The sequence below is a fragment of the Apis mellifera genome, linkage group LG6, assembly GCF_003254395.2.
Source record: "Apis mellifera strain DH4 linkage group LG6, Amel_HAv3.1, whole genome shotgun sequence".
NCBI classification, from domain to species: domain Eukaryota; kingdom Metazoa; phylum Arthropoda; class Insecta; order Hymenoptera; family Apidae; genus Apis; species Apis mellifera.
Window position 1 is genome coordinate 7,611,979 of NC_037643.1, and position 20,969 is coordinate 7,632,947.

Here is a 20,969-nt window from a genome sequence, read left to right on the forward strand (position 1 = left end):
ACAAATTTCGTAAGAAAAATATAAATATCGTAAATTTTAAAAAAGATTTTCGGATAATTTATTATTATTATTAGTTTTTTAATAAATTGGAACAAGTGGAAATAATAAAGCGAAACATGTTGCACGCGTAACGTATAAAATTAATCGATTAATAAACATTCTGAATGGATAAATATTCTTAATCTTCGTTTAGATTTTTGGATAGAAATTTTTTTAACCCAACTCTCGTTTAAATCGCGATTAATCAGGTATGAAAGTTTATATATTCCCTGAATATCCTGATCCAAGGTTACACAGGAAGTGCCAAAGCTTATCCAAGGTTTCAACCTTCCTATCATGAAATGTTATATGAGATCCCGCGTGCAGTTACATTAATCTGCTCCGCGCTATTGGATGCTTTAATTTAAGACCCTTCTTGCCTCTATACGGCAAAGGCCGCTATAATTTCATTCCATACTGGAAATTTCCATCCTAGTGCAATCCCCCCTTCCAAAAATGAATTCCATTTTATCGAATATTTCCCAATTTTCGATACAATCGGTCGAAATGTTCGAAAGGTTATTAAAAAATTTTCACGATCGCAACGCAACGGATGTCGGATTCGTCGAAGGGAATAAAAGTAAAAAAAGGAAAAATATTTCATCCACAAATTTTATCAGAAACGAAACGAACAAACGTTCGCCTGTCTGGAAAATCTTATTATACGCGATCGTGTCGAACGCATCTGACGTTTTCGACGAATAAGAAGAGATATAATGTACGGGTGGAAGGATCGTTTTGCCGGCCTCGATTGGGTTTCCCAGTTCGCAATGCGGATAGCTGTCTCGTTATGTGTACGGAAATCTGATCGAATACTGATGCAATTTATGTTCTTATGGATTTTTATCTCCATGGGGTAATTGATAAAAACGTTTGGTGTATGCATAGAGTTGGGTGCATTCACCTTTACGATTTTTTTTTTTTGTCATTTATCATTTAGAGACAGTTTATCGATAATGATAGTATATTTTATAATACAAGTGAAATATTTTGTTTTAATCAAATGGTCGATCGAACGAGCTGAACTCTCCACCAATAAATTATAATTCATCTTAATCTACACTTCATATCATATCGTAAAACCGAATCAAATCCACCTGTTCGTGCATCATAAATTCATTTTCGTACATTCATGCTCCCTAGCTTCGATAACAACTATTATTTCGCACGAATCGATCGATATTTCGACGAATTCCATCAACGACATTTCAATAAATCCCCAATTTTCTCCGAAAAATAATTTATGATAAAATCCACTTCATCGATAGATAATAAAATTCATCGAAAAGAAAAGGAAAAGAAAAAAAAATAAATAAATGAGTAAAAAAAAACGCAACATCCCTTAGAATAAACCTTCGACTACATTAAATTCCATCTCTCTCTTCTCTTCATCTCCAGATAAAACTTCTTAAAAAAAAAAAATAAAATAAAAAAAAACGAATGAAAAAATTTCGAGACACGATAGAATTTAATTCCTCCTTTCTCTCTCCATCGTACGTATTTTTCCCCGAATCTCCAGCGAAATTCCGGACCAAAGTTTATTATTACCTCCCCTGCACAAGCAGTCGGGAGAGAAAGTGTACGAGGTAGAGATCCTAGAGATTAAAAAGTCCTTTTTATTCTTCTCTTTCTCTCCTTCCTCTCTTTCTTCGTCAGAAAGACGCCGATAGAAACGAGAGACGAATTCAAATTTCAGCAGACTTCAGACATTGAGTTGAGTTGAGGTGGGGGCGATTAATGGATTATCTGCGTTTCTCTCTTTCTTCCTTCTTTCTCTCCACCCTCTCCACTATGGAGATTAATCTTCGTTTAATACTACCGTGCCGACTTCATGAATCAGCGCCGCGAAACCTATGCGCCTTGGTCGCGACTCTCTTTTCCGTGGAAAACAAACGGTTTTCATCTCTGGATCTCCGCCACGAGATCAACTCCTCGACTGGTCTCCCTCGCTCAATCGATCACTCGAGACCACGTCAACCTTTCAACGATCCATGTCGCATAAGCGCCGACCACAACGCGGAACGCTTCCAAGTTCAATGTTCAAGTTCACGTGTTAAGTGTTTGGTCCCAGTGTTTGGAATCAAATCGAAACGGATCCTTCGAGTGATTTTGATGGTTCCAGTCGAATCTGTGTGTTGTTTGGGAGAATTATGGGAAAATTGATTGATCTTGAGGTTATTTTCTTGTGAGAAGATAATTATATTTGAATATACATTCGAAAGATGATATTAGAAGGAATGTAAATTAGATTATGATAGAATATTATATGATCTATGATCTATTTTTGAGAGGTTTTAATTGTTGATCGAATAATAATGTAAAAATACACTCTTCATATTCCATATAGAAAAAAAGTGATGGTATTTTAAGAATCTTTAAGAATTTTCTTCTGATAAATTTAATTATGGAGAGAGAACAGAAAGAAAGAATTCTATCGAGTTTCCCAACGATTAATTAATTATTGGTTCAAAATTATTCGAAATTGAATTTTGATTCCAAGGATATATCCAATTTTTGTTAAACGAAAAAAAGAAAAAAGGGAAAGCACACCTCTCTGTTTCGAATAAACAGAGGAGATGAATAAAAGAGAGAACGGTTCATGGCGCGAACACATTTTGTCGACGTGAAATACAATCAGAACATTTCCGTTACGTATTGCACAGAATGTCGAAAATCTCGAGCTCCGGAAGAGCGCTCCAGGAAATTCAATTTCATTTAGCTTAATTTCGTTCGTGACGAGAGGAGGTGGTCAAGTTAACGCAAAACGGACCGGAGATAATAGAAAGACGTGTTTCCGCTTTTTCTTTCGAGACAAAGGTGCGAAGAAAAACGCGAGAATTTTATTTAATAACATCTGCATTACAATTTGAAATTTATTATTATTGCTTCTTTATTCGATCTAGAAATTTGGATTTTTACATAAGAGAATTTTTAAAATTGCAACAAATAATAATATTTTAGAATTACATCTAACATATAAAGTATTCTTTATCCCTAATTTAATTTAAATAAATTTTTATTTAACTCATAAAGACATATTTTGCATCTTTTTGAAATTAAATATTATGTAATAATTCTTCTTGCTAGGAAGTATATTTTATTATAACGAACATCATCATAGTCAAAGTTGATCTTGCGTCATTTTTTATCATTTTTTTGAAAGATTAAACTTATAAAATTTCAACGATAAAAATATATGTGAATTTTATCGATAACTTTGCATTTTCTACTTACATTTCTATTTACATCTTAGAATATACAACAGATCTGAATACAACACTATGGAATATTGGACTTGGCTACGTCTTTTTGAGTCAAGTCTTTTCGAGTGCTATCTATTCAAGAAAAGTCGAGAAGCAAAATTACCATTGCATTACGAAGGCCTCTTTTAACTTTTTCAAGAGAGACGATATTTTCTCTCTGATAGAGAAACGACGATTCTCATCCGCTCCGATATGAGAATCTTTGAAATATTATTTCATCGAGGGACATTAGCCGACTGAATAAAGGAGAGGAGCCGGCATTTAAACCCGATATGAAAAGTTATACTGATAAAAGAAACTTCCTTGTCAACGTAGCATTGTAATCTCGATTCACTCGAGCTTCTTCTATCAGAAGCTTATATCGAAAGCACGATATTACATACGATAGTACTATACGACTTATACACTTTTTACAACGATATATGAATATCTATCGCGTCTTTTGCCCATTGTCGGCTCGACAAACGTGGATCCAATACAGGAGAGAATGATTCTTGAAATATTGTTGAATAATTAATACCATAGATAAATAAACCATCGCGAAGAACGTTTTTATTCGTCGAATTCGAACACGCGTACGTATATGTACTTCAATTCTGAAGTTGCATTCAGTTAATAATAAGCTTAATTTAAAATCCATTGTAAAAGTAGTAGAAAAATTAATCAATAAAAAGTAAATCAGGAAAATTATTAAATATACGCGAAATTTGAATTTAATATCTTGGAGAGGGTAAACGGCAGTACTTCCATGGGGCAATAAAATATTTAAAAACGCGGAAAATTTACATAACAGGGGGCGAGTTAACGAAGCAGCAATTTTAAAGTACAATTTCAACCATTTCGTTTCTTGAAAATTCATTCAACAGTATCAATACTGCTTATGCATGTGCATATTCCACTTCCTCTCAATGGTTCCTTCCTTCCTTCCATCCATTTTTAATAATGACAATTACCATAAAGAAAACGTACCTTTTATTTAAAAAAGTAAAATAATTTTTTTTCCAAAAAAAAAAGAAAAAAAGTTAAACGATCAATCCAAATTTGGATAATCAATTATACTGAAAATTTCATTCGATAGAAACAATTTCAACATACAAATCTGAATACTACATCTCCAGAGGCGAATATTATCTATCTAAATATCATCTATCTTATTTCTCTCGAGAAACATTTTCTCCTCCCCGATTACTTCGTATTCGCAATTCGAATATTATTCCGATCCTCGAACGAACCGAAAAATTAACTAAAAAATTGTTAACTATTTAACTATTAAAAAAAAAAAAAAAAAAAAAAAAACGAGCGAAAGTTGTCTGTCACAGAAAGAAATCAGAAGATGGCGGGCAGAAGAAGAGAGGGAGAAAGGAAAAAGGAGAAAAAAAATCAGAACGAAAACAGAACGAGACGAGGAAACAATGGAATTCGCGTTCACGAGCACGCTTGCTCGGCTTTGATCTCGCGGGGATACTATCGTGCATCCATTGTCTGAAGGAAAAACAACGGGGGAGGAGGGAAGGGTTGGATGACTGATGCGGGGAAGAATCGAGAGACGGGAAAGGGCGGCGCTGATAGACCCCTTTTTTTCGTCGAAACGCGAAACCGTGGCCGGCTTAATAACCGAGGAAACCGACTGTCGGGGAGGGGAGGGGTATTGTGTTTCTGGAAACCAGCGTGGACCTGGAAATTGCGCGCGAGACGTCTCGTTTTTTAATTCCGTTTCCAAAAGGGGGATGGTGTGCAGTGTTCAAGAAAGATGGAGGGAGAACGAGGAAGTGTAGACGGTTTGGGAGAAGAATTGAGGGGGGGATAAGCGTAGGAAAATCGAGAGAATTATGCGGAAATTATTGCGTTTACGATATACGCGAGTAAGTGTTGTTGATGAGAATGATGATTGGTAGATTTTTTTCTGGAGAGACTACTATGATGGTAATTGGATGGAGTGCGAGTTAGTTTAATTATTTAATACGTTTGGATTGTTTAATTAGGGGTTGCATGATTAAAAGGTGAAAGAGAAAAGGTGAAGTGAAAAATTAAGGTATTAATTAGTTAATTTGAACAATGAGAAATAGTTGTAGAAATAGTAGGAAAATTTGATGCAGTTATTCCAAGAGTAATTCCAAACTTTTGACGTTAAGAGATTCTTTTAAATTAAATTACTTTCATATTAAAGCAGAGGAAAGTGAAATTGTATTAATTAGAGCGGGGAATGAGTGGAAGATCCTGAAAATATGCAACTAAGTGTCGATTTAGAAAGCTAAATAGAGATACTATAAAGATACTCTGCCGAGGACTGCATAAACTTACAAAGTTTCCTCTTAATAACATCTTAACTGTAATGTATCTCTAACTATCAAAGTTTTTTCTTGATATAGACTTAATATAGACTTACCAAAACGGAATTAACGCTCGAATTTAGTATAATCTTGATTTAATAAACTTTGTTCATCAGGATTATTCATTGTCTTAATTCAAATTTCTTTTTCAAACTCACTTTTAGCTGTTAACGAAAATTCATATGTTCTACTATCGTACGATTATATATATTTGAAAGAAATCAAATATATCCTTTAAAATTTTACATGATTACTTACAATGAATAATTTATAATTTCCTTTTCTTTTTTATAAAAGATATGCATATACTTTAGAAAATAATTTTCAATGTATTCAGATTAACTAAGGATAATCTATTATTAATTCTAACTCAAATAAAATATGTATATAACGCGATATTTCAAATAAATCAATTTCTTTTCGAATTTCTTATATTGAATCTATATTTATATATTATTCTACAAACAAATTGATCAATTAAATTTTCTTTATATACTAATCTTTTATACATTCAAACATTTAATACATCATCTCACATACGTACAACAATACTCTTGCTTTACTTTCTTTGCTTTACATAAATTAAACAAATTTATGCAAACTGGATTTCAACTTTTTACATTAGAATCAGGATTCTTTCGAGTTTAATTGAAAAACTTGAAAGAAATACTTTCACATCTTTCCTATCATCTGGTAATCAGAAACTGGATCATCGATTCTACTCGATTCCAATCGAAAAAAAACAAGAATTAACGCGAGAATCTCGCGTGTTAAGATTACAACTTGGCTAACGAGTTTTCGATCGAGGATCGAAGAAATCGAGAGGGTAGGATTCGAGGATACACGGTCAATAGAAAACCAGTGTACAGCGATTGCGCTGCACGATGCGCTTTCGATCTTCTTCGAAGGAAGCGGAAACTTCGACTTAGAAGTTTTTAAAATGCTTCAGGTTTTTCTATAAAGAAGACGATGACGGAGAGAGAGTGCATTGCGACACATATCCTCGCCGTAAATTCGTCGCATGTTGCAAAGACGTGGATGGAGGCGATTCTGACGGGCGGAAGGAAATACGTGAGAAACGACTTGAGCATCGTTTATTTTAAAAGCATCGTTCTTTCTGAAGATGGTAAGAATATTCGATGTCAAGAATTTTTGATTTTCATTCTTAAACCGAGAAAAATCTTTGAAAGTTATTATAGAGAGCGAGGGTCTTAAATTTTATTGTAATAATAATAAATCGTTTCATTTGTTTGATTATTGAAATCATAAATTAGAAGTGATTAATTATTCACAAAAGGAATTGAATTGTTCAGTTGTATCATATATGGTTTATCAATTTGATAACGCCATATCATTTTACAATTAAACGTGAACAAAATTCTTTTTCTTTCATTCGTTACGCGATTTTAAATTTTCCAAGTGCTTTTTATCCTTAAACTTTAAAGATCTTTGAATAAATCGTGGAGTAAATTTCATATTCTTTTTCATTTATATTATTTCGCGATGGTTTAAACGAAAACGTTCAAGCGTGGAGTGTTGTAACGAATGAATGAAATTTAAGAGGTATATCTCCAAGTAAAGAACAACTGCAACAATTGTATCTCTACACATTACTCAAATTACCGGTAATTGTTTGCCTCATGTTTCCAACTAATGTTTCGAGAAAATAATATTGCGACATGCAATGCGATCGTTAATCTTTTGGTATCTTTACACCTCTGTAACATGAGATAACAAATATAATATATTATGTTGAAATACGAGAGAGCTAATAATTGTGCTCAACATCGAGTTATTAATTACATTAATTACTCATCGAAATAATTTTCTCTAAAAATCAAAATTCAAATTCATTTATTTAACGTTCCCCCTCTCTTTCCTTTTATTTTAATTTTTTATCGATCGAATAAATGAAAATTATTTAAAAATTACATCACAAAATGTTACTCTCTCTCTCTCTCTCTCTTTAAATTTGCAAATTTATTTTCAAAGACGACAGCTTACGACATCTTCGCGTGTAAAATATTCCACGATCTACAAATATTTTAAAAGACAACAATTATTATTTCATACATCGATCATCCGATATTTTGCAATACCAATAGTAAAATGCCTTCTTTCAATATCACGCCATTCGTTAAGAAGTATACAATAACAAAATTATCTCTGACAGAAATCAACTCTCTCTACGCGAAACTGTTTCCCAACCGTTCCAAGAATTGCGAAATAACAATAAATTATGGATTTGTCCATTTATATCCACAGAATCAGATCGAAGCAGATCGAAGAGAGTCACGACCAGTTTCGAGGCGGATATTGTTTCGAGTAATTCAAGCGTGTACACACCACGACTCGAGAACGAACGTGTCCTCCCGTGTTCGATTCGTGAGATAAATCCAGATATCGAGCTCATCTCCGTGGGATAAGTGCTCCCTCGACGAGTTTCGCTACCTTGACTTTATGAACCAATAAAACCCGTCCTGCCATTCCGTAAAGTAAATTCGGTAAGTCAAGTTTCTCGTCTCGATCTCTCCTTCGAATCATCCTTCGAAATGATTCTGAACGAACGGTATAAGGAACGGACAGTATATCTTTATTTTTATATTACGTTTGATTCTGGTTCGAAGTGTACTTCTTTTTCGAAAAATGGAAAGAACTGTCCTGGAAATTTGTTCGTTCGTTTCTTGATCTCTATTTGAAAGTTTTGAAAGTTCGGATGAGAGAAGTGTAAGTAAACGTAAGTAAACGAAATTGGATGAAGTCGAACGAAAGTGAAGTTAACTTTTTATTTAGCTATTTTATAAATTGTCGTTCTTTCTATCGCTCTATCAACAACTCTAGAGTTTGACAAACGTATGCAACAAAGAATCAAACAATCAAGAAATATACGAAAAGTCACGGTTGCGAATTCTTTCGAACTTTCATTTTTAGAATATCAAAAAAAAAAGAAAATTGATTGACGGCACAGACAATTTCACGATATCGCGACAAATAATACATTACGATATTCGATAAGTTTGACAAGCTGTCTATTTGCAAATCGTTAAAGAGAAATATTCGACGATTCGTACACGCAGCAAAAACGTGAAAAAGGGAAAAAAAATATCGGTAAGAAGATCTCGACCGAATTAAGAGAAGGTGTAAAAATAGAACGAATCCATCCCTTAAGATCGAAAGAAGGGGACAACAAGGGGAGAGAAGCGAAAAAAGAGAAGAAAAGAAAAGAAAAAAAAAAAAGGAGTCAACGACTCGTGGACGGTGCATCGTATCGATTGCAAATATTTAAAGTACGAGGTCAGAGACAAGAGAGTGCTCGAGCATTCTCTGTCTCGGAGAATAAGTAAATAATGAAGGAGCGGATGAGGGTGAAGCAGTATGTGTACGCCACGCGTCGCATGGGATTCGTCAAATCGCTTTAGCACTGGTGGCATAGCTGTGAAACGGGGTTGTTGCCTTCCTACAGGCCTTTATTTTCGCTGCTAACACCCTCCCAAACGCTCGATATTCAAATTTCCACGCTATCCACTCGAGGATCAACTACGGAGGACACACTTGGTAAATCCATTTTTGTTGATTTTTTTTTCTTCTTCTATTTGCATCGTTCATTCACAGAAATGGATTTGACAGTGGCGATATATTTTTATATTATTTAATAGTCAAAATAGGTCATAATAGGTTTATATTCGATAAATCAATTTCTATTTTGATCATTCTGATTTTTTTAAAATATCTATAGCGGTCAATACTGATAAATCCATTTTAATTGATTTTCTGACATTTTTGTAACGATTAAAATAGAAGGATGTGCGCTCATATTTCAAAGAATATTTGAAAAGATGAAGAGAGGTTATAAAATATAACCATTTTAATTATATCGTATAAATTAGAAATAATTCATTGAGTTCAATTTTTAATCTAATTTTATCAATCTCATCGCGTTAGATATATAATAATTTGCATTATCTATTTTTCATGTTTATAAACAAATTTGTATTCTTATATTCTCGTGATAGATTCGCATATTATTCGTGAACGAAAGCAAAATGGACACGAAGAAATAATTCTTGTAACAGGACATGTAATCTGAACATTGTAAATCAAAGTGCTATTATATATTTAGCCAACGTAGTAATGTTAAAGCACGTGAATCGTGGCGCGAAATATAGTATCAAGTCCATTGATATTATCCACGTGCACGCAAGTAACAAGTCTCAAACAAACTTGCACGTATACATGCATATTTTATTTCTCTAGATCAAATCAATGCAGACTTATAAGGATGTATCCTTTTTTTTCGCATAGCAATAAAAAAGCTACAACACATATCCCAAAATTATCACGTAGCGAATTAATTTTTCATCGAGAATTTATTTTAAAAAAAGCCTTTATCGATTATTTTACAAACTTTTTTCATCGAACAAGATTAAAAAATACGTTTTGTTTGAATACAAAATCAATGAGATCCCACCAATTAAATATATTTGATCGATGGAATAACTTTATCTATGGTCACGTTTTCCTATTATATCTGTTGGATAATTTTAATCATTAATGCATATCCCTTGATCGCACATCGCATACAATTTCAAGATGATTTTTATGACGACGTACAAGCTTCATTTTTTTAAACGATACTTGAAAGAAAGTATTGCGATAGTCACACGTTCGTTCCAACAAATATCTCGAATTATTTAATCCCGTGTTTTCAGAATATAAACACATTTGTGGATATCGCAAAACGTTTTAACTCCACAATTGGACGAAATGCAATCTCTTACGTTAGACTGACACAAATTATCCCCGAACTATCGATGCGTTAATGCTCAACTTACACAACTTCCTCCAGCTTTAAACGATAATTAATACCTGCCAATATTGGTAATAACCTGAACCTCGATCGAGTTGGCAATAAGGGATCGAGGGGGAACAGGAATTGGAACGTGGCCATGTCTCAAGGCGAGAAGCTCGACCATCGTCGATTATCTCTCCCGAATTTTCTCTCTGGACCAAAAAAAAAAAAAAAAAGGATAGAGTCTCGAGGAGGAAATTTTTCAATTTTTTTTTGTAATTTTACGCTCAATTCTCGAATCGTGTGTCGCAAATCGCGGAGAAACGTCGCTTGCATTCGATTTGACGTCAATTCAATTGACGTTGATTTAAGGATAGATGTTGATCTTAAAATTATCTCGGCGAGAAAAATGTGAGTGAAATATAAGCTCATCATCGATGATTTCTTATATTTGCTGCAACGAAATTACAAAATATCAATTCGAAAAATAAACTCACCAATAGGATTATATACGATAAACGATATAACAATGATTTTTTTTTCCATATCAATAACTGAAAATTTTGAGCAAATTTTTATTGCCATGATATCTTTTTGTTCCACGTGTTGTTCTCTCTCCTTTTCCAATCTCCGCTCTCGAGAATCACTTCGAGCAATCTTGCCTCCCGGCATCATACACATTCTCAGAATTGCTCTTCAACTTTTCCTACAAACACTCTTTCAACAAACACTCGAATCGCGAGAATTCGTTGCTCATCGATGACTTATAATATAGCAAACATTCGATTCCACAGATCGAGGCTCGTGAAACGGAAGAAGGATCTGCGTAATGGAATTTGCCAATTTGCTCAACGACTGTTCTCGACTGTGATCGAGTCGTGTCCAATCGTGGCAATTTTACGCACGGAATTCGGTTAGTGTGCGCCACCGTTCCGACAGAATGCCCCGCTTCGCAGACACGTCCACCATTTTACCACCATGATTCCGTGAAGCTAAATTAGACTGTCGAGAATGGAGAGGAAATCGAGATTTTGATGTATTTGATCTCTTTGTACAACGAGAGATCGTGATGTGAAAGTTAATTTTTATTTTTATTTTTACCGATTGACGAACAACTGTTTGGCTGGCGCTGATCTTTAAACGATTAAAGATGTCAAAGATGTTTCAACAATAATTCTAATGGTTTTATAATTTTAAAATTATCGATAGATAAAGTTTGTAAAGTATCTATATGTTTTTGAGAAAGTTTTTGAATAATTAAAAATATATTCTATACCACTGTATAGGAATAATTTTATTATAAAAATTTTCTTTTTACTATATTGAAATATTTTTCTTGTCTTATTATCTACGATATTATTATTTTATTAATGTCTTTATTTAAATATTAAATTTTAATTATATTTACGATGATATATTACGATGCAAGATATGCGCCAGTCCAAACTAAGTTCATTTTAAACAGAATGATAAAACGATTAAGGGAATCATTAACAGTGCACAATTTGAAACTCCACGATCATGTTGCAGGAAACAGATGGTAAGAGGAAGGCGACGTCAACAAGTGTCTTGGCACGTTTGAGCGGTTTTTCAAAGCGGCCCTTCTTCCTGGCGAAGCTCGTAAAGATGCTCTAGCGGCCAGGAAATTGTGCCGCGTGTCTGCCAAAAGTTTCATTTCACGAGCTCGTCCTTCAAATAAATCACGGAAAGATTTCTTGCTTTATAGCACAGTCTTTGTTACTATAGCTTGCTTCATAATCGCGCTATAAAAGTGCATAAAAATGTTGGTTTTCCGCCAACGTAAAGAGGAAAATATATCAATCGACTTTCTTCAAACAGAATATAGAAATATTTAAATGTTTAACATCGGAAATATGGTTTGTAATTATAAAATTTTTTAATGTTAATAACATAATGTATATATTATTAAAACTGTACATACAAGATATACAAGGTAAAATTCGAAAAGTTACGAAACGTTTATAGCAATATTTTTACAGCTATATATTTTTAAAACTTATAAATGTAATAATAATAAAATTTTAAAAGATTTAGTAAAAGAAAAATCAGAGTCACGCGTGGTAATTCAAAATATCACGTAAGTAAAATGTCATGAATGAAAAGAAGTTAAGTAACTTAAAGATATCCTTGTTCATCCCTCGTTATTATTGTTCCTTGTTTTCAAGGGAGTTTCACAATATCCTTCTCTGCTTTATTGTAAGAATGAAAGTTTGATGTTTATGGCAAGTGTTAGAGATATTAAATAAGGGTATTTGAACTAAGTGGTTGAAGTTGGGGTAAGTCAAGCTTTCGCAGTTAAAGGAAACCAAACGATTCTTGACAATGTTCATTTCCAGAGTTCATTAGATCGAATGAGAAAGATAGGGGAGGAAAAATATAAATATAAGAATCAACTTTTGAGAGTCAGATTTTGGAGATATTTTGAGAAAAATTTTTTTTTTTGAATTGTTTACGAAAATATAAAAATACATAATCTAATTTTCTAATTTTATTTATTTGTTTCAGAATCGATGGCGTTTGTGAAGAATGTTACCGCAAAATACTAATATTGTTAATACTTTATTTTATATATGCATAAAATTATTTGTGGTCAACGAGATAAATCATAAAATATTACACCACCGCATAATGGAACATGTAAATACAATTTCTCTCTTCCATATATCAATTTCATAAAATATTATGATATTTGTTTAATTTTTCGTTTTAATCAATTTATCAATACCAATGTAGTATTCTTTTTAATTATTCTAACTTTCGAATTATTTTTTTAATTGCAGTTATTTAAAATATTTTTCTGCTTAAAAAAAAAAAGAATCAAAAACCACGATAAACTTATTCATATCAGCTTGAAAACATCAATGAATTGTCTCGATCATCGAAAATTAAACTTCTTGGCAAAAGTTTCACACAAATCTTTACATTTAAAAAGATTTTCCTTATTCTTTTGAAACGAAACAGTTATTCCAGAAGATATTCATCTCTTGGAAAAAGTGAAACTTGCACAAAGGAATTATCATCAAAGGATGACGAGAGTTCCTTTGAACAAATGCAACTCTCGCGACAGTTTCATACAACTCGGATATTTAGACGCTAAATAACCACCAAACGGACCGACCTCTGAAACAGATCCCGTAACTTGCCACAGAAATACTTTATTATCGTCCAAAACTTTCAATTTCCTTTAATATCCTCTCAAAAACAACCAAATAACGAATAAATAAAATTAAATCATCAATCGTCCGTACAAGCTTGAGAAGAGAAAAAAAAAAGATTCGTTTCTCGATTCGTAATCGATACAAATTACTCATTGTATTCGAAAATAATGATCCCGCAAACGTCATTTTAATTCCACTTTCACGACGTATAAAAAAGTATGAAAAAGTATGAAAATGTTTAGAACTAACTACAACCATATCTCTTTTTTGCAGCATACATTTTATGCAGATCCATCCCACAATTTCATAAAATGAATTTCCTTTTTTTTTTTTTTTTAGAACTTTTACACGCAAATAGAAAACAAATAGAACAGATTTCGGCGTGGAAACGTAACCTACCTAGCCTCGTTGATCCTCGAGAACGAGGGCATTCGGTTATACGGAGCATGGATGATAATACTGCACCATGAAAACTGTTCGAGATCGAACGAAGAAGACCGTCGTTGAAGGACTTAGTCTAGTGCTGCCTTACCTTGGTAATGGCACGGAAGCGAGCGTGGCTTCCGTTCTGAACGACGAAGTCTTAACTGCAAATTAAACCAGGTACAACCATTGTGAAGGGTCCGCTCGAGGACCCGTGTGTCGCGCACTATATATCTAGATATGTTTGTAGGCCGTTTAACGTCCTCTATTTTCCCTCTCTTCGCGTGGATTCTTATCTTCTTTCTCTTCTTCCTCTTCTTCTTCTTTTTCTTTTTCTTCTTCTTCTTTTTCGTTGTCGTGGCTTTATATATTTCTTTCTCTCCCTCTATTTCTTTTAAATTTATATTCTTAACCAGGAGGTAGAATTCGAAGAATGATTAAAGAGAAAAACGGTAGGTATCTCGCTCGTGTCTTGTTAAAGAACGATATACATATATATATATAATTGAACTAGGCGAAATAGTAAATCCGAAAGTGATACGAATAATATAGAATATTAATTGACAGCATTCGTTTTGGTCGTTCCTTGTATCCTCCCTCTTATTCACGTCTTCTCGCCTCTCTCCGCGCAGATAGGCTTAATAATAATCAGACGTGTAAACTTCTTGAACGAGCAGATAAAACAATAGATCCGAATAATATTCTTTTTCTCTTTCTCTTTCTCTCTCCAAAGACATATATTTTAGTAGATCTTCTTCATAATAATTAATCACATCATATATTAATATATTTCTATGTATGTACATATATATATATATATTTTTTTATTTTATTTTATTTAATCTCGCTATATTGATTTCATCGACAAGCCTTTCTAAGCGTTCTCTAATTATCATCTATTCCGTCGTTTCTTTCAATCGATATGTCAACCTGTTCCCATTCGTTCAGTTTAATTATTCGTCCCTGTTTCTTCTCCTTTCTCTCTCTCTCCTCTTTCTCAGCCCGCCTCTTGATTCGCTCTTCTCCAATTTAAGACACTTCTTCTTCGTCGTATACGTCACCTCGTTCACCAAGTCGACCTCTGAAAACGGAATTTCACGCGGTGATGCACGACTACCCGCCACGGGGAGCGTGCAAGAAACGACAAACACGTGTGCCGCGATCGCGCGATATCCTTCCTTCTCCCTCCATCGCTCAGCTTTTTGCCCCCTTCCCCCTGATACACGCTGCTCGTCGAAAATTTATACGCTGCTCTTGGGGGCCGCTTGCTTGAGATTAAAGGTTTTCGACAAAAAAAAAAAAATTCGAGGATTATTCATTCGTCAGCAGAGCCAAACCTAGCTTTTCTAATCCTAACCTCATTTAGTCTGATTTAATTTGATCTAGCGTAACGAAGTCTATCCCGAGATTAATCCGACGACACTTTTTTCAATTTTTCCTAGTGATAGGAAAATCAATTCCTTCGATTAAATCTATCTTAACGAGATTTAATCTAGTTTAAGTTAAATATAATATAAAAACGTGATTCTTCAATTTCGTTTAATTTTAAATTCGTTAATAAGTTATACCGGATGGACCATTTAAATAATTTTCGAAATGGTAATTATTAATATTTTACTTTAATACTGTATTGCACAATATTGTACAGGATTATATAATATTTTTACCAATACATATCGCATATACGAAAATGTTCGAGTCAGATATGAATATATTTTCAATTCATTCATAATCCCATTTTTGCGAAATGTAAAAGATTTGTAATTTATTATTCTTAAAAGTCGAAAAAATTTTTTGAATACTATTTTATCTGATCAATTTTATCAATATTGCATCAAGATTTCAAATTATTCTAATTTAATAAATTAAATTCTTAAAATATGAGAAATGACGAGTCGGAGGAGACATTCTTTTTTTTTTTTTTTTTTTAAAAAGTATTCTCTGATCTTCATTCGAGACGAACTTTCTTTTGTTCCCCGACCCTGAGTCAAGTGCGCCATTAATTTAAAAAAATATTGAATTACTTCGCGCGTTGATTCCATATTCCACGTATCCTATCGATCCATTCCACAAGAGGTTATCGCTTTAAACGAGGGCATGAAAGTTCGCAGCTCGATACCTGTTTTCAAATACGAGGATGTCCCTCTCTTTATCAGAAATATCAGCCTTTATATGAAATATCAGCTGGACATCAGAGAAAATAATTTAAACAACTTTTGAAACTCGTCCATGAATTCGTTCTTCTATGATACCCACTGGATAATAATTTCGAATGCAATAAGGTTTAAAATAGATGCATCTATTGTTGGATGTAATTGTGATAGGACGATGGATGGAAAGCTTTTTTTTTTTTTTTTTAAGAAAAAAATTAAGGTCACTTTGACATGTAATTGTAGGGAAATTGACGCGAACTATCCCCTTTAAAAACGTGAAACCTTGTTCCACACAGACAGGAAGCGAAACACCAGGAATATATTTTACGCTTCGTGGAGATTATGGGATGTGATAATAACTTTTGCATGTGATCGTTTATCGTTGAAGTGGTGTTATACAAAGTTGTGCTGTTTATCGATTTTCTTCGCAGATAACATTTTGTCATTTATGTTAGCATTTCCCTCTCTCTCTCTCTCTTCGAAAATAAAAATCAGAAGGTCTTCAATGATTTATTATCAATAAAGAATTTTAAATCTGTTAATAAAAACGAGAAATTGAGAGATGGTTATGGTTATGAGGGCGAGCCATTTATGAATCTTTCTTTTTAGTCTATTTCTAAAACAATTTCCAATTTAACCTTTATCGCCAATACAAACAATTTAAACAAACCACTGAAACCAATTTTTCTCCTTTCGCAAATGGAAAAAGCCACAAAAGGCAAAGCACAATTGAAAAAAAAAAAAAAAAAGAAAAAAGAGAGAGATCCCTTTCCGCTCGATTCTTTTCTCCAATCCCTATGAAATACTATTTTCTAAAAACGAACCGCTTCAGAGACTTTGTAGCCATGTTACGCAATTTGCTTAGATACGCGTGGATGAAGCAACAGTCGTGAAGGATTGTGTTCTCAATGAAAAGAAAACCTTTTTCTTTGGATTAATAAGTCGAATTACGATTAATACGATCATGATTGAATGTTGACTTGCGAGTACAAAACGAAATGACATGATGAGAGAGAGTCGTAGATTTGTGGATAATTATTTCGAATCAATTATTATTTTTATATATACACAAAATTACAGTATTATTACGTGAATATAATTAAATGATCTATAATTGAAGGATCGATATGAATTGATCAAAATCAATCTGAATGCATTTATACAAGATATATAATTATTTTTCCGTTTCAACAAAATAAAAAAATGAACTTGTAAATTTTTAATAATTGCAAGAATAAGAAACTAGTAACATTATTGCATCTATAATTGTGCAAGAGAATTAATAATCGATATTAAAATTTTGTGAATTACCTATACACAACGAGTTTAATAAAGAAATCATTTTAACAAATTGTAATGTTAATAATCACGAGAATGAGTTATCCCCAACCTTTTTTTCTTTCAAAATGTAAGAAATCTCTGATCAATGATACAATTTATCAATATTATTAAATTTCTACGCGCGAGAACCTTTAAACATCAAAATAACAATTCGAATAATCAAAGCGACACACGTTTTAATTCGCGTACGAATATCACTTTATCGAAACGAAACTCTCGAAAAGTGGCAATCAAGCAACAACAAGCTAATGACAGACGTGATATAATTTACGCGCCACGATTTCGCCAACGAGTTAACCGGATAAATGCGGAGCCACGAAATTCGAGATTAAAGCACAGCGGCCCTTTTGAAATGAAAATTTCACGAAAATTTATAGCGGTTGGCGCGATCGATCGTGTCGATTGGAACGAATGAGAGAGAGAGAGAGAGAGAAAGAGAGAGAAGAAGGCAAAGAAAAATAGGGAGTTTTCAAACGTTCCATAGAACGCACACACCTGCGTGCTTTCTCTTCAACTCGTCGGGCTAACATGCTATTGACCCGCTAAACCAATTTCCGCAATTGCGGAAGATTTTTATTACAGGGGACGTAATCGTTGAACGAATTTGATCGTCCCCACCCCTCCACCACTTGTGACTGCATGCACTCGTGACAGGAAAGATGAAACGGACCAGAGGGTTTCGAGAGATTAAAAAATTGCACCGAGTTTCCGTTCGCCATTCATCGTGGCACGCGCTTTTGATGTAGTAATTAATCTTAATATACGATCGAAGCTCGACGAAACGTGGAATTAAGATTAATAAGTTGTAGCGAGGATAATTTTTTTGGGGGAGGAAAATGGAATTGAAAATTTAAAGGAAAAATTTAAAGGATTAGAAATGTGAATGGATCGATGAAATTTGAAATAATCGATGAGAGTTTGAAAATATACTTAGAGAAGTGAATTACATGTTATAGTTGGGAATTGTAATATATTAAATTTATTGTATTCGATATTTTATTAATATCAGAAGAATAATTTTAATATTTTAATTTTATACAAAATTTATTGATAAGAATATGAGATATTTCAAAGATGAATTATATCTGTAATTAAAAGCGACGGTGACAAATTTATAACAACTTTATTCATTTTTCATCGTTTATCAATATTGAATTAAAATATTGTTTTAATATTGTCGATATTTAAAAAGAATTTTAATTCCGCCTTTAATAATTCAACATTTATTAACAAAAGGTTCAAGATAAATATCAGCTAATCATCGTTCACCCCTCGCACAATAACTAAAACATATTAATCACATCTCCTTCCAAAACTCTCCCTTTAAAACACAACTAACAGTATATTGAACTCAACCCTGAAATCGAATTTTTACATGACAAATTTCCAACGAACTCAAGTCGAAACGTGACTTTTCTCGCGTGGAAGGACTTACTCTCGATCAAAAAAAGAGCCGCTTCTCAAACTTACGCAAAAATTATTCGACTCTTCTCGAGTCCCTCTATCATGAATTCGGAAACGAACGTAAGCTCTAGAAATGGAAGAAATGCGAAGAATTCGTATTATAGAAGATTCGTCTTACAACGACCGCAAAAGAGAGTTTCTCCGCCACCGTTGATTCACCCCACGACCGCGATATTCCCGTGCTTCAAAGAACGTCGAACCTCTTTCTTCCCTTCCCAAGCAAGCGTTCCGCTGTCGGAATTTTAAGTCGTTGGAAATAATCCCAAGTTTTCCCCTCTTCTCCGCGAGCATCACCGGCTCGTTTCTCCACTCGTTTTGTTTCCGCGCAATGTCACGAGCAGCGAGTATTAAGCGATCCTCTCTCGATCGTGTTTAAAATCGTGGAATTTAAAATGCGACCGGGATTTTCCCCCCACGACTCGACTATTTCTCGATCGAACGAACGAATTCTTTTCGCCCCACAATGATGAAAAAAAAAAAAAAAAATCAACGATTCAAAATTCTCGAGGAAAGTCAGAAAAATTATTTTCTTCACAAACATCACACTATACATTTCGAACGATCGATTAAATATTTAATATCTCACACGATCGATGCGTGCCAAAATTATCGCACCAAAAATTTCCCCGCACACTCACATCACGATCACGCGATCGAAACCAAAAGGAAGAATTACTCTCGAGCGGATTACACTCGCGCGCCAACGAGAACCTTTTTCGATTGCGTGTAACGCCGACTTACGTCTCACCTCGCCTTTCGTCCCCCCTCTTTCCCCCCTGCTATACACGCGAATTAACGCGCGCGCGTGTGCCAGGCAGGCACGTAACACGCACGCACGCACGCACGCACTAGACTAGATTATACTCGAGCACGAGCCACGCGCGATGATCTCGATGAACACACGGTGCGCACGAGGGAAAACGAAATGTCGTCGGCCGGTGGTAAGCCGTGGAAGAAGGTCGTTCGTTCACACGGAAGCCTTGCCGGCGTTGTCGGAGCGGCGCCGCGCGAGTAGCCGGCGGGAGGACGCTGCTCGACGCCGCCACTTCCTCGCAACTAGCATCCCCCGGCTTCTCAACCGACGTGGAACGCCGCGCCGGCTCGACCTCGCCGAAAGACGCGCGACTACGACGGTTGAATGTGGGGCAAGGCTGACCCACGCACACGCACACGCACAGGCCGCCGTGTGGGCCGTGGCAAGCACGGCTCTCGCTACTGCCGGCTGCCACAACGTGTACCTCCGCTACTAACCTGCCGGTACCCCCACCATTTCCACCCAGCCCTCCCACCCCGCCCGAGATATCAGGCCGGGCAGCCTATCTCTGTCCAACCGCGGCAACGACGATCAACCACTCGAACCACCACCCCTGATCGCCCCGCCGTTACTGCGCATGTCGACAGTGCCGTACCGTGTCAGAACCGCTCCTATTCCGCCCTCATCGAGCGGAATTTCGCAGGGTCGATTTTCTTTTTTTTTTGTCTATTTATTTTTTTCGTTTTTTTGATTCGCTCTCTTCCGTTTTCTCTTTCCCTCACGTCGAGGGCGCCTCTGTTGGATGGATGGATGGTTTATCGGTGGAACGTTTATTTTTTTCATATAGCTTTTCTGGATTTGTTTCTTTGTTTTTGGATTTTTTTTGTTTTCTTTTCTTTTTTTTTTTTTTCTTTCTTTTTGTTTTGTTTCGATTGAATTTTTCGTTCGAATGTCGTAAACGTAAACGTGTTTTACGTCAACAATGAAATGAAATATGAGATTGTTCAGATGGAATGGATTATTTTTTTCTTGTTGTTTTTTATCTCCCCCTTTTTTTCTGTGAGATTTTAGGAAATTGGATTTTAGGGGATGTTTAGATTAAATCTGATGGATTTGGCGAGAAAGATATTTGGTTCGGTGTCTCTAGGCTAGCTAGGTTGTTACATGGCTGTTTTCTGGCAGGAGCAATGGGAGAGAAGATGGTGTAGAGTTCAACGAACTCGCCGGGTTGTTA

At 34.7% G+C, this 20,969-nt stretch overlaps 1 protein-coding gene and 1 long non-coding RNA gene across 11 annotated transcripts in view; one reads left to right on the forward strand and one right to left on the reverse strand.

The window, feature by feature from the left end:
* Positions 1 to 20,618, reverse strand: part of LOC100577517 — a 193,184-nt gene extending 172,566 nt beyond the window's left edge. For 7 of the 10 annotated variants that reach the window (XR_003304871.1, XM_026441310.1, XM_026441308.1 and 4 more), the window contains exon 1: positions 14,133 to 15,104. The gene's annotated coding sequence lies outside the window, so the exon portion shown is untranslated. Of the gene's footprint in view, positions 1 to 14,132; positions 15,105 to 19,619 lie in introns of those variants that run through there. The other 3 variants (XM_026441305.1, XM_026441306.1, XM_026441304.1) reach the window with 3 other exon arrangements.
* On the forward strand, positions 7,596 to 12,402 carry LOC107964573. The gene is made up of 3 exons (XR_001703306.2): positions 7,596 to 9,187; positions 11,216 to 11,498; positions 11,952 to 12,402. It is a non-coding gene; the product is annotated as an uncharacterized LOC107964573 (long non-coding RNA).
* Positions 20,619 to 20,969: the final 351 nt, after the last annotated feature.